The 12,377-nt window shown below is 39.7% G+C and overlaps 1 protein-coding gene across 1 annotated transcript in view; it reads right to left on the bottom strand.

Annotated features, from left to right (window-relative positions):
* The window catches only part of ntsr1 (neurotensin receptor 1 (high affinity)), a 53,293-nt gene that overhangs the window by 25,606 nt on the left and 15,310 nt on the right, over positions 1-12,377 (bottom strand). The gene's annotated exons all lie outside the window — the stretch shown is intronic.

Here is a 12,377-nt window from a genome sequence, read left to right as displayed (position 1 = left end):
ACAAACACTCAGGTTAAATATACAGCCTCTAAAGATGGCTTTTTTTCAGATTGATGGTTGACTCCTCCTCCTTTGTCACCACCACCACCAATGGCTCACAAGATAACTTGAGGCATTACAGGATGATTATCAGGATAAAATCTTTTTAAATAAAATGACTGCAGTAAGAGGAGGGCCCAACGATATATGAATACAAGCTGGTTGGCACTCAACTAATGAAAAATCGTGTGGAAAACATGATAGAATATGGCATTACTTTTTGCTTCATATAATAAAAAAAAAAAGCATTAAAAGGATCACATGACAAAACATGAGCTTGACTCACAGGCTCGCAGTGGGACTGAGATCTGAACCTTTTGATGCTTTGGGAAACAGGGACCTGAAGTTTTTTCCTGCTGCCATTTTTCATCTCATATTGGAGAGGAGGATTTAAAGACATTTAAGTCAAATGTTTTCAGAGTACTTTGTTTTACCAATTGTTCTTGTGTTTCCTCTGCAATGTAACAAACTTATTTTCTGGATTAATTCTTACATTTTTCAACTGTCTGACAGCCTATGGTGTCATCGCCAGGTTGCTTGTTTTCTCCAAACAATAATTCATAACCCAATATTTTATGTGAGCTCATAGTTCAAAGGAAGGGTGGCTGGAGGGTTGCCATCAACCCGGCAACATAGCTCCACAGTATCCCCCTAATACTGCAATGCAGTAGTTGAATAGGGATATCTGCTGTATACAAACACAATCCAGGCACAACACAACTGGATTTTTGTTGAAGGCAAAGAGTGAGGACAACGACCTCAAGAAGCTGCTTCACATATTTCGCACTGTGCAAAGTTGTCATTACGGCAAACAGCGACTACATAAAGGAATCTAAAAGGTAAAACTTTTTTTTTTAAATTTAACATTTAACATTACATTATTCCATAAGTGCTCTTGTTTTACTGTTTTCAGTTTCTTTCTCTACTTTAGAAAAATACAGACAAACACTTGTACAAGTAAGTGTGTTGAAACCAAAATGTATGCTTTTGAAAATCTTTTTGCAACCGATGGTGAGCAGTCCTCCTTTCATTAATTACATTTCACAGACATATGAAACAGTAGTGTTTAGGTCTATAGGTCTGTTTAGGTCTTCTTTTCCCAGTCAAAGGAATAATTAAAACATATTGACTTCCCTGTGTTTCTTTCCTCAAAGCAATACAAAAGTTCCATTGACAAACACTCGACGAGATTACATTTCATGTGCCAACTTTGATCAAATCCAGAATGGAGAGTTTTAAAGAAAATTATTTTCTTCCCACTGCTGATGGGAAATAAAAAAGGGAGAAGAAAGTGAGCTGAGAAAATTAATGAGACAAGAATGGAAAGAAAAAAATGAAAGGATGTGCTGCTAAACTAAAGTTATGATAACTGACTGCAGCGACTGTAAAACTGCCTTGACGGTGAAAACGTGCACATATGTTTAACAATTCTTCCAGGATTTCTGAGTTCTTTTGTGATTGTTGAAATCAAAAATGTTTGATTTTGCAGCGGATTTTCAAAAGAATTGCGGTGTAAAATTGCAGTAATTAGAATGAATTGCAAGTTGAGATTTTTTTTTAGACACTACCTCATAAAGGAATAAATATCACTTTCTTTGGTAATAATCACGCTGCACATCACATCAATATTTTAGTTCTAATCTTTTTTTATTTATGTATTGAACTCCTAAAAGCTGCGTATGTTTCCAGAACAGACGGTCTGTGACTGGAATATAGAAACAAGGACGACATCAGCTGTCAAAATAAGAGCTTTAGATGCTGTTTAATTCATGTTCATTCAACACATAGACCTGCTGGATGAAACCAACAAAGAGACGTCTCTGACAACTGGACGTGTGGAGAAAACTCATTTAACATCCAGTAATATGGAATCACTTCCTTTGATCACAAACATTTAATCATCATTTTAATGTGAAGAACACATTTCCCACAAACCCCGTCACTTCCTGTTTCCTCTAGTGCAGTTTTATTTGGTGATGAAAACAGTAGCACAGCTTTTCTGATTGCAAATGAGGAGTTATTTTTGTTAATAAAGAGTGTTGTTTGAAAAGATTAACTTTATACTGTTAATACTTTCAGCACAGCTTCTGCTGACGATATTTTTTGCGGAAAAATGGCCGCAATTAAAAAAATTGCAAGCTCCTGCAAATATTATGAAGTTTGCTCGAATTTGTGTTAATTATTGCGATCCCAATTTCCTGGAGGGACTGATATGAAGTGCTCGTTTGTGTCCATATTTTCGTTGTACCTGTAACAGCTTTTGCAACAGTTTTTCCTTTTTTCCACCAATTCAACTCTCAGGTATAAACACTCAGTGACGGAGTGCTGCTGTTTTTCTAAGTGATAATCATGGATGAAAAATGTTAATGGATTTAATGAACAGGCTGGATGACTTCTGAGGTGCCCCTGCCTACCAGACACTGAAGACTGATTCAAGTTGAAAAGGAGAGCAGGAAAAAAAGCAGCTCGGTGAACTCGGGTATCAGCGTGAGGCCAGACTCCAGCTGAAGTGGGAAATAAATTATGAAAAGCTGCCAAAACACTGGAAGAGCTAATGTGAATAATTAGGAGCGAAGTGCATGGAGATATCAGGCATAAAGTGATTTGAGGGGATAAGAATGACACAGAAAATAACAATGCAAATGATAACTGGTTGAACCTGAAGTGTCTTACTTTGACATTTTGATACATACAGTGGTGTGGAAAAAGTGTTTGCTCCCTTCCTGATTTCTTATTTTTTTTGCATGTTTGTCACTTAAATGTTTCAGATCATCAAACAAATTTAAATACTGTATTAGTCAAAGATAACACAAGTAAACACAAAATGCAGTTTTTAAATGAAGGTTTTTATTATTAAAGGAGAAAAACAATCCAAACCCACATGGCCCTGTGTGAAAAAGTGTTTCCCCCTAAACCTAATAACTGGTTGGGCCACCCTCAGCAGCAACAACTGCAATCAAGTGTTTGCGATAACTTGCAATGAGTCTTTTCCAGCTGTGGAGGAATGTTGGCCGACTCATCTTTACAGAGTTGTTGTAATTCAGACACATTGGAGGGTTTTCCAGCACCAACCTCCTTTTTAAGGTCATGCCACAGCATCTCAATAGGATTCAGGTCAGGACTTTGACGAGGCCACTCCAAAGTCTTCATTTTGTTTTTCTTCATCCATTCAGAGGTGGACTTGCTGGTGTGTTTTGGATCATTGTCCTGCTGCAGAACCCAAGTTGGCTTCAGCTTGAGGTCACGAACAGATGGCCGGACGTTCTCCTTCAGGATGTTTTGGTCGACAGTAGAATTCATGGTTCCATTTATCACAGCAAGTCTTCCAGGTCCTGAAGCAGCAAAACAGCCCCAGACCATCACACTACCACCACCATATTTTACTGTTGGTATGATGTTCTTGTTCTGAAATGCGGTGTTACTTTTACGCCAGATGTAACGGGACACACACCTTCCAAAAAGTTCAACTTTTGTCTCGTCAGTCCACAGAGTATTTTCTGATGGTGGAGTCATGAACACTGACCTGAACTGAAGCAAGTGAGGCCTGCAGTTCTTTGGATGTTGTCGTGGGGTCTTTTGTGACCTCTCGGATGAGTCGTCGCTGCTCTCTCGGGGTAATTTTGGTCGGCCGGACACTCCTGGGAAGGTTCACCACTGTTCCATGTTTTCTCCATTTGTGGATAATGGTTCTCACTGTGGTTCTCTGGAGTCCCAAAGCTTTAGAAATGGCTTTAGAACCTTTTCCAGACTGATAGATCTCAATTACTTTCTTTCTCATTTGTTCCTGAATGTCTTTGGATCTCGGCATGATGTCTATCTTTTGAGGATCTTTTGGTCTACTTCACTTTGTCAGGCAGGTCCTATTGAAGTGATTTCTTGATTGAGAACAGGTGTGTCAGTAATCAGGCCTGGGTGTGGCTCGAGAAATTGAACTCAGGTGTGATAAACCACAGTTAAGTTATGTTTTAACAGGAGGGGCAAACACTTTTTCACACCACTGTACATAAGAGGAATATAAGTATAAGGTTTAAAAAAAATCTTAAAATAAATATCTTCTAGGCCTAAAAAACTACAAGACTGCTGCCTGCCTCAGTTGTGTGCAATGTAGAACTCTTATCCGGTGTTGGGAAGCCATTTTTCTAACTTATCTCGTTGTCACTGGAGATTTACGACAACCTGTTTGGAGTCCTTCTTTCTGTGGGATGTGACTGAAAGTGGATGGTGAATATTTTCTCTTGAGGCTTTCCACCTTGATAAGAGCACCAATATATTTGGACTTGGAGGAAATATTGTTTTTTCAAATGCAGTTGAATTTAAAATTTTGAAATGAACCCGTACGCTGTGTTTATGTCTTCTTTGCCAGCATACCAGCACTCGTTGGGAACATTGAGTGAACATGCTGAGATTTGCTAAAGATTTGTGCAGTGAAGTGTGCGTGCTTGGGGTGCACAAAAGTTTATGTTTATTTCTTTCATGGGCCCGATTTTTATTTAATTTTCCTGCTTGAAAACAGTTAAACACAACATGAAAGCAGAATGCACTACAAAAAGCAGTCTTACATCTTTACAATAAATTTATGAACTTTTTACACAAATAAATGAACTGTTATTTTCTGACATGCTTGTCTGGAAGATTGTTCAGGCAAAGACTTGGTGGTAAAAACAACAACGATCTGACAAAGAAGGTAGGGAGCAAAAAAGATAGTCTGCATAACTAAACAAGAACAGACTAAAATGGAGAGGAAGAAACTGATACGACAAAAAGACAGAACTAACAAACGATGAACTGTGACACCGCTGCCCAGCGGAGGACGAGGTTCATGATATCTGTCTTATACACAGCAAACACTGACATGACAAAGAGTGAGCAGAAGTAAATTATGCTCCCAATGCAATTCATTTATTAATAACTGAATTGATGAAGAGCAATGTGCTCTTTACTCAGTCATGTTGTGGTGTTAATAAATAAACTGCATGAAAGCTTTGAGTGTGCCCAATTTATTTTGCAATCATTTATTAAATGACCAAAGCCAACCTGTGTAAATTGTCATTTCTGCTGAAAGGGTTCAGGACAGTGTCACTCAGGCCTTGAACAGCTGGTTTGATGACCAAACCACGTGAGTAGATGAGGAGGCTTTTGAATCCTTTCATGTATAATTCATTGCAATTATTTGCTGCTGCAACAAAACACGCACTAACTGCCTGATTCACATCCAATTCAATAGATGGCAGTCAGCTTAACTTTTAATATGATTCAACTGAATCAGAAGGTTGCAATCAAACAAAATTGTATTTTAATTATTGAAGTGTGATTTAATGTGAAGGACATTGACAAAACTGTCTGTGGGAGTTTGGATACGTCTGTGAGGCCACAAAAAAGCTCTCAGGTGAAAGTTCACCGTAATATTGACACCAAAATTACACAACACCAGTGCATCTTTATTGAAAGACCACCTGTTGCACCGTTGCGCTCTTCTTGGTGCAGTCGGGTTCATCTTGGTCTACGAAAATCGCAAATGGATGCAAACGCGGGAAAAAAGACCCCTGCAAAAATAACCCTAAGGGTTAGATTCCTAAAAGGTCCAGAAATGTTACAATACTTTATTGCCTTTAATCTAAGTTTTCTCATCTTTGTGATTTGGTCACTGGAGTCATTCTTCACTGAATGAGCAGACTCAGCGTCTACGGGAACCTTCACGAGAAGGAACACCAGAGTTTTGTGTAATAGGGTTAGGGTTGAATAACAACACGATTCCAAAAATACAGCAGGTGGAAGATTTTACAGAAAGAAAAGGAGCAAAGAAGCTAATTGGATCTGTGTGACTCTGAGACATTGGGGAGCTTCGTGGTGGCTGCTGTTGGACTGCTCAGCAGCTGTCCTGATGGTCTTTTCTACAATCATCTGCATGACTGAAGTATTTTGTATTTAGCTGACACTGTGGTCGCTGTATGCCTGCGGAAATAAACATTTCCTTTTGAGATTTGTGCTTCGTTTCCTGATGTTCCCTGCATTTCCTTCTCTACAAGATACAGACCTCGTCCTGCTACTGTGTTGAATCTGATTTGCAGATAAAGGAATATCGACTTCTCTCTCTTTTTATTTTTTAATACATTATTCAGTGACATGTTGTGTTTCTGTATTTTCATCATCTCCTGGACTGTCGAGGCAGTAACTCGTGCACCTTACAGCTGTAGGTTACTTTCTGTATCTCATACTGTTTGTCATCATGAACCTGTAACTGCTTTGAGTTTTCTGTGGTATGTTGATAAGGTCATTTACATTGTTTACTGAAGCTATTTAAAAAAAAAAAGAAAAATTTCACAGGGGCCTTAAATAACGATGGTTTTAACAGTTTATCTGATATTTGTTTTAATTTTAAATGATTTCCACAATATGTTTAAAGCCGCTTTACTGAGCGTTTCCTTTAATTACTTCAGTCATCTCATGTTAACCGATATAATAATACATGGAATTAACTAATCACTCCCTTTTATTATTATATATTCAAGACAGCAAAACACAACATAAAATATTAAAACAGCTTGGGTCTGTAAATGATACAAATAAAACATAGCAGGTCCGCATCCAACTTTAAGGTGACAACTGAAATAGCACCCAGACAAATTTCAGCAGGCCTGATTGAATCATCATAAAACAGATCTTTATTTTCATCCGCCTCGGCGCGGTAAATGGAACCGCCTGGATTTTGCCATTTCCACTTACTTTGCTTCATTACTTTTGAATCGTAGCTCCAACAAACACTTCGGTTTGTCGATTTTCAAAATCAATTTCACGTCTTTTTGGCTTCGCGAGAGACATTTTGAAGCTTGTTGTTAGTTTAGTTAACGTAAGTCTCTCTGCAGCAGGTGCAGCTCAGATAATCCCATCAGTTGTACCGTAACACACGCACAGACACACACACACACACACACAGACACACACACACACACAGACACACACACACACACAGACACACACACACACACACGCACAGACACACACAGACACACACTCACAGACACACACACACACGCACAGACACACACAGACACACACACACACACGCACAGACATGCACAGACACACACAGACACACACACACACACACACGCACAGACACACACAGACACACACACACACACAGACACACAGGGTCTCCTCTCCTGGTAGCAAGGTCCTCACAAACAAAGATCGAAGATTCCTTTGTCCATGGTTGAAATGTCTTAAAGTAGCTGAGACTTTTACCTTACTTGTATTTATCAAATTATTGCATGCTAAGCATTTTTCTTTAGGGCCATTGAAAACATTTAAACTGGATGTATCAGACTTTCCAGTAACTTGCCCAACAGAGAGCCAAAGTCTCGGCCAACCTCAGCTCCACCAGTTTCAGTAGCTCGATCCCATCTTATGCTTTGTATCAGTAATCACTGCCCATCACCTGAGTGGTCATAGAAAATAAAACCACGGTGATTTGAACAGTTAAATGACGATTACTTTGTGGGCACAGAAACGGATACAGCTTTCAAAAAGAAAATTAGCAGTCCAAACACTCACGTGTTCACTCACCAGATATTGTAAAAGTTAGAAATGCCTATTTCTGATTTGCTTAAATAAACTTCCCAACAAACTTCACCTCTTCCTTTGATGGTTTGCATTTCTAAAACAGTTTTTTTGGTCAGTTAATAGTTCAGCAATTCTGCCTTGATTTGAATCCTCCTACTTGCAATCAGTTGTTTGTTGGTTTGCCATCTTAATCAGCAACAATCTCCAACAGTTGGTTAATCAACTCTTTTCATCTCTTCCATCTTGTAATGGTGCAGATTTTGGTGGCATTTTAGTTTTCAGTCCAAAGTGTGAGCGTTCACAAAGTTTAACTTAATCTAAAACAGTTTTACTGTTAATTTCATCTCTGTGAACAAAGAGATTCCAGTTAAGAAGAACTGATTTGGACCGTTTTTGAATGCTGATGTGACTGTTGATACCAACCCGGGTTTTGTGCCCAGAGCAGCAGATAAACGGTGGTGCGCTCGGCTCCGATTTAAATGTGTGGGTGTAAATCCACAGTGTCTGCAGCTGGAAACGTGATCGGACTGCTGAAGGAGCTCACAACAAAAGGGACAACTAATGCTTTCCTAATTCACATGTTCAGCAGTCAACATCGTCTGCCTCCGAGCAAGAATGGTCACCTACTATATCCCACTTGAAGTAGGTAATTGGAAAAACAGAACTTACCTTCCACTTGATCACCCATAACAACAAATGAAAACAAAGGCAGCAACAAAATGACCCTCATGTCCTGTTTTGTTTCCATACAGTCAGTGCATAAAGAACGTATATGGCTCTGAATTCAACACCAGCCTGCACGTAAACAGATCAACACTGCTGGCAGCTGCTGCATTGCTATAAAGTTCAGGGAATGAGCGGTTTGAATAATAAATGCTGCATTGGTGAGGAAAGTGCACAGGTCAGCAACACTGTTTTGATGAGATGTCAGCTGATGAAGTTGCACCAGACTGAATATATGTGTATATATATATATATATATATATATATATATATATATATTAACAATCTGTCTGTAGCAGTTTAAAGCAGACAGCACAAGTATGAAGATATTCTGGGGTCTTTTTTATACAAGCAAAATAAAAGTTTTGAGAGCAAATTTCTCTGCATTCAAAAAAATCAAGTTTGTAAGTCAAAATATTAACTGAGAATGAAATTATTTGGATTGCAAACAAATTTGCTCTTATTGTTTTAGTGACATATTTCAGAATTTTGCTTCTTAAACTAAACAGTTTTTGCATTATAAAAAGTTTTGATTGCAAATCCAGCCTTTTTGGTTGCAAGTCAAAAACATTTGTTTGCGAATCCAAAGTTTTGTTTGTTGTGTTACAAGAGAAGGGTGGACCCAAATACAAGGCCATTTTACATAAAAGATCAGATTTATTTAATCAACAAAAGAACGGGGCAAAGGTTCAACAAAAGTAACACAGAAAACCAAACCAACAGATTCAAATGAACTCAGAAACAAACTAAAATCCACAGAGGGAAACGGAGGAATGTGGAGCAGGTGAACGGGGAGCAGGAGGGAAACACGGAGCTCAGGGAAGACGGACTGAACACAACGGACTGACAAAGACTGAAAGAAAACCAGACGAATGAATACTGACAGGTGATTGGAAAGTGAGAGCAGCTGGTGCTGATTAGGGAACTGAGAGCAGGTGAGGTGGGCGTGGCCGGCAGGTAACAGCAGGGAGAGAGACAAGCCCTGCGTTCCAGTATCCAGACTACCAGACTATTCAGTACGCCAGAAAAAGATTTAGTACGTCCCAATACATAGTATGTTAGATGTAGGATGCCAGAAGTACCAGGATGTTCTACTGCATCCGGTCGTATTCTACAGTCTGCAGATTGGCGTGCTGCTCTGGCTGTTCTGACCCACAATCCTTTGCAGCGTAAGACACATCACATGGACTGAGCTGCACAGACAGTTGGTGGCGCTGATGCTCCGCCCACAAAAGGAAGGAGAAGAAGAAGAAGAGGCAATAAAGGAAGCATACTCGTTCCAAATTGCATTCTTTTTCTTTTTCTTTGCGATGAATATGACCAGAGGGTCAAAGGTCAAAGTGCATTTTTATGATGAAGTAGTATGTCAAATTCTTTACCTACTACAAGCAACAGTACATACTTTTTAAGGGGAGCTCCAGGACATACTGAGAATAAAAAGAAAAAGTGTGAGTGTTGAGCTACATGGAGGTCAGTTGACATCACGTTGCGCTTTCCTATTAAAATTATTTTATATGTAGAAGCACGACTTTCTTTTTGGGGATATTTTACGTTGTGAGTGCCGTCAGCATGTCGATCCCTTCATCAGCAGATATACCTTCGTCTGCTGCTCGTATATCTACCGGCAGATACCGTTTCCTGTTCCGCTGGACAAAGAGCAGCCTGTGAGCAGCAGTGGTTGGCATGGTGACGGCATCGACAAAACTGAGAGAATTTGTTTGCCATCCAAATAATTGTATTCTCAGTTCATATATATTTACTTACAAACTAGATCAGTGTACTTAATCAGTGTACTTAACACCTTCTTTAGATGTTGCCTCCACACAGCTCGGCTCTCAGCTCGGATCAGCTTGACAACGCTCTCGGGAGGCAGCGGGTGCACAGTTGGTGGGAACACAATTGCTTTCAGGTCTGTGATCCGCCCGCACAGATAAAACAATGTTCATATAACTGTCAGCTGGAGTTTGTCTTGAACTCTCCGTGAATACCTGCTGAGGTTTTTCCTGCAGAACACTTTCTCCGGCACAAGTGTGGAAGTTTCTGATCTTATATACCAAATTATGAACTACTATTTGCTCTGTGGTCATCAAAATATGGGAATCCTAGTGTGAAAAACAGTTGCATTCATAACCAGCCTGTGCGATGAAGTGCAAATAAAGAAAAGTCCACAAACATTTATGTCTTATCAAAATAATTAGAACGTTTTTGGCCATGTCAGTGTTTTGGTGAATACGTACGAAAAAACTGCAAAAAAAGGCCAAACATGACTGAAAAATGTAAAAATAATGTTCTAAAGTTTGGGGATGATTCACGATTTTAATGAATGCTTTTATTTTACACAAAGCAGAATACTAAAAGTGTGATTGCAGCACAATTATGTAATTCTAATTGAGTCTCCAAGATGAATGGATTTATCAGCGAGAGGAAGTTCCAACTGAAGAATGGTACAGAGGCGTATTGTAACCACAAAAGTAGAAACACATTTTTTTTTATCATAACTATAATAATCTTATAATTAAAAGAAACAACCTCATAATGGAAATGATCTCAGACTGACTGATTTGAGTTTTTCTGAAACGTCTGATCTCAGTCTTACTCGGTGTGGTGCTAAAAGCAAAAAACCTCCAGTGAACACTTCTTTATGTCCGAGGTCGGAGGAAAGCAGCCAGACTGGTTGGAGCCGAGCAAAAAAAAAAACAACGGTAACTCAGATAACTCTTTAAAACTGTTTCAGAAACTTCAGAATGAAAGACACGTCCGGCTTTGAGGTGGACAGGTTACAGCAGCAGAGCGACGCATCAGGTTAGAAACCTCAGGCTGCAATGAGCTCAGGCTCAGAAAAACTGGAAATGTGTGGGCTGGCTGGACGAATCTGGATTTCTGCTGAAACTGCAGAATTAGATGTCAATGGCATGAATCCGTGAACCCAACCAGCTCTCTGTCCAAAGTACAAGCTGCTGCTGCTGGTGGAGGAATAGTGTGAGGAATGTTTCCTTTGACACTTTGTGGCATTCAAACCATGACTGGTTAGTTTTAAAGGGAAGAAGACAGTTTATTATTTTCTACTGGCTGCTTCCTGCAGGATAATGCACCATGTCACAAAGCAAAACTCGTCTCAAACTGGTTTCCTGAACAGTGAGTTCAGAGTCGTCCCCCGTCAGCAGATCTGAATCCAGTCGGACACCTTTGCGATGTATTAGAAGAGGAGAGCAGCAGCCTGAATGTGCAGCTGACAAAACTGCAGAAAGGATTCAAGTCAATATTGTGCAGGATCGTGAAGGAATGTTGAACATGTGATGGAATCCATGACACCAAGGTAAGCGGTCGGCACTCGTACAGCAACGGAAGGGGTTTTACAATTTCTGCCTTATTCACTCTTTCACACAGCAGTTGTAACCGCCTTGTAACTGCCATGCGAGGAGCTTTAACACGTGGACTGAAGGATTGAACCACTAACTCTGCGTTTAGTGGACAACCTGCTCCCCCATCTGAGCCACAACCAACAGCTGAAGTTAATGAGAACTGAAGGAGGTCCTACCCATCAGTACGGTGTTCCTAATAAATTGCTCGCTAAATGCATTTCAGCCATGTTAAAGCTCAAAAATGTTACTTATAGCGAATAAAACATTTAAAAAGTTTTAAAAAGCCAGTTATTATTGCCAAACTGTTCTGAGATGCTGTTTGAGAAAACAGCATTTTCAAATCTAATAGCAGTACTGATGGTGCATCTGAGGAATGTGCCACCTTTTCCAACTCTATTTAGGAAGTAAATTCCTCATTGTCTTTCTTACGCATGAAGGCACAAAGGACAACAGTGATTTGGCAACAGAGGTAAAGTAGACGCACCCTGCGTTCCAGTATCCAGACTACCACAATAGTCAGTACGCCAGAAAAAGATTTAGTATGCTAAATGTAGGAAGCCAAAAGTACCAGGATGTTCTACTGCATCCGGTTGTATTTTGCAGTCTGCAGGCTGGCGTGATACTCTGCTGTTCTGACCCACAATCCTTTGCACTGCGGAAGATACATCACCACCTGAGCCGCCGAGACAG

This window comes from Embiotoca jacksoni, unplaced genomic scaffold, assembly GCF_022577435.1.
Source record: "Embiotoca jacksoni isolate LCO1_2020_lvr unplaced genomic scaffold, fEmbJac1.0.p SCAF_43, whole genome shotgun sequence".
NCBI lineage: Eukaryota > Metazoa > Chordata > Actinopteri > Embiotocidae > Embiotoca > Embiotoca jacksoni.
Note: the sequence above shows the minus strand (reverse complement) of the source record. Positions and strands in the feature narration are given on the sequence as shown.